Source organism: Anneissia japonica, unplaced genomic scaffold (assembly GCF_011630105.1).
Source record: "Anneissia japonica isolate Jap-2015-1 unplaced genomic scaffold, ASM1163010v1 scaffold4811_len131365_cov145, whole genome shotgun sequence".
NCBI classification, from domain to species: domain Eukaryota; kingdom Metazoa; phylum Echinodermata; class Crinoidea; order Comatulida; family Comatulidae; genus Anneissia; species Anneissia japonica.
This window is the reverse complement of record NW_022692512.1, coordinates 56,172-59,086: the sequence shown is the minus strand read 5'-3', so window position 1 is coordinate 59,086 and position 2,915 is coordinate 56,172. Positions and strand designations below refer to the sequence as shown.

The following is a 2,915-nucleotide window of genomic DNA, read 5'->3' as shown; positions in this document are numbered from 1 at the left end:
CAAGCCGTCGACCGGGCTGGGTAAGAAGAGAAAAGAAAGAGGAGAGAGGGAGGGAAAGAGAAAGAAGGGGAAAGAAAACGAAAGGAAAAAGGAAAAGAAAAAGAGAAGGGAAAAATAAAGATATCACAATACCCCGGCCTGCAACCCCTTCTCCACTTCAAAAAGTGTCCATATCGCATTTTATCTAAGCTGCCAGGTATTCTCCGCAGTGTTGTAACCACCGGGGAACTTTTCCATCTGTGGAAAATCTTTCCCCATTGAATGCCATTTTCACCCGGGAAAGTGCCTGAAAATCTCAAATTTTAAATCCAATATTTTGTTGAGGTAGACCAATTTCCTCTAAAAATTGCACATTTTAGGGAGTTTTGATCAATTCCGACGAAATTAGAAAACAACATTTTTTTAATGTTAAAGCTTCTGCTTGCTCTCCTTTGCCTTATAAATTATAACACATAGTCCCAAACTCAAGAAAGAAAATTTAAGGATAGATCGTTTATAAAAGAAGGGCCTCAATGTGTAATGATGTTGAAAGAATATGTTTGTAATAAATAAATCCATAAGGAAAATGCTTATATTCAGTTCAAAAAAAAGAGTGTGGTCATATATAACATAAGAGCATTTCTTGTTGAGGTAGGCCAATTTCCTCTAAAATTTGCACATTTTAGGGAGTTTTTATCAATTCCGACGAAATTAGAATTTAAAAAACAAAAATTTTTCGCGCGCTTCGCGCGCATTTTTTAATGTTGAAGCTTGTGCTTGCTCTTCCTTGCCTTCTAAGTTATAACACATAGTCCCAAACTCAAGAAAGAAAAATTGAGATAGATCGTTTTACCTAAAAGAAGGGCCTCAATGTGTAATGATGTTTGTAATAAATAAAGCCATAAGGAAAATGCTTATATTCAGTTTAAAAGAACGAGTGTGGCCATATATAACATAAGAGCATTTCTTGTTGAGGTAGGCCAATTTCCTCTAAAAATTGCACATTTAGGGCCTTTTGATCAATTGCGACGAAATTAGAATTAACAACACAAAACTTTTTCGTGCGCTTCGCGCGCATTTGTTAGGGTTAAGGCTTGTGCTTGCCCTCCTTTGCCTTCTAAATTATTTAAAAACATAATAGTCCCAAACTTCAGAAAGAAAATTTGAGATAGATCGTTTTACCTAAAGAAGAGACTCAATGTGTAATGATGGTGAAAGAATAGGCCTATGATTGTAATAAATAAAACCACGATGAAAATGCTTATATTTAGTTTCAAACACACGTGTGTAATAATAAAATAAGCCCTATGTCGTATTGTTTTCTGCAAGTGGGTACCTGGTAGATGCAAACAATTAATGTGCTGATTACAGCTGCAACATTATGGAATTCTCCGAAGGGACCTGAGTATGTGTTCCATAATGTGCTTGATCCAATGGCCGGGGGTTATAATGCTAAGCGCATACAAGTCGATAATTATTGTTGTTGTCGTCGTCGTCGTCATCATCGCCGCCGCCGCCGTCGTCGTCAAGCTACATAATTTTAATGATAATACACAAAGCGAAACAGAACTTTCACGATTAAGGTTAAATCAGTCACAAATTGCACACCAGCTAATTGCGTAGCCGACTCTAAAAACAAGCATGCTACAAGAGTCATTAATGATTCCAATGTCAGCGACGGATCTATATGTCTTAATTATCATTACCGCAAATAAATTACTAAAAAATATTCTAATACGGCAGCCATCCAACATTGTCCCTCTGCAAATGGAAGCCTACACTAATTTGTGATTGGTGTGCCACTAGGGGTCAGACGACGGAGCCGCAAAAACAAGGAACAGGCCTAGAATTAGTGTATGAAGAATACGGTACGGTTTCAGATAGCTTTATTTCTCTTGTGATTGTCACGTAACTCATCTTTGCTTTAGCTATTACATTCCATAATAATACACCAAATAAGAGAATACGGTAAATAAACAAATATGAACCCTAAATCCTAAATAAGTGAATCCTTTATCCTAAAATGAACCTTACATTTTAAATGCAGATCGTACAATATAAATTTTGACAAACAACTATTTTCCCATAATCGCAGATCACATCATAAGACGTCAAATCACCAGTTATATTTCAAGTAGTACAGTATACATGTCACAGAAATAATAACGATTGATAATACAAATCTTTAGAATATGACTGAAACTATGAAAACTTGGGACAGAAAACAATCATTTCCTGGCAACCTCTTAGAAATTGGGAAAGCCAGCGATGACATAGTGACCAGACCTAGCACATATTATATGCTTTTAGGCATAATTTAGACCCGTTTAGCATCTGGCATATGTGCTGGCTTAATTTTGGCAAATTTAGCATAATTTTGTCCTAATAAGTAAAAGGTTTGTAAAACTGGTCTCACAAAAAAAAATGTCATAATTGAAACCCAACAAAAATTGATACCAGGTCATTGAAAATTATTTCATTCAAAAATCTTTGCTTTTCTGACTATCTATTACTACTAGGCCTACCCATCACATTGGCCAGAGGCAGGAAAGTTTCTGAGCACGGCGGTTTCATACGCACTATATTGGGACAATAAGTGTTTTCAACGCGCCTTTCATATATTTACGCACCGAAAGCCCCCGAACGAACACACTCATGTCGCGATTGGGATCGTGCGAGCCTAGACTTGCCACAAGTCTCTTATTTTTTATTATTTTTCTCATTCTGGACAGCGCCACCAACGAGAAAGTTAACTTAGAGACGGAATAAGCGACTTGTAAAACACTGAAATCAGGCACCAGGATGCAAAAAGAATGACGTAATCTTATATTCCGTATTTGGATAAATGGGCGGACCAAAATAAACAATTTCAACCAATCAAATGTTCATATTTTTGGAGCCACGAAACTGAGTCACTCGCGTCGACTAGTTAGACC

At 36.8% G+C, this 2,915-nt stretch overlaps 1 protein-coding gene across 1 annotated transcript in view; it reads left to right on the top strand.

The window, feature by feature from the left end:
- The window catches only part of LOC117100320 (angiopoietin-1 receptor-like), a 20,380-nt gene that overhangs the window by 2,785 nt on the left and 14,680 nt on the right, over positions 1 to 2,915 (top strand). The window lies entirely within an intron of this gene.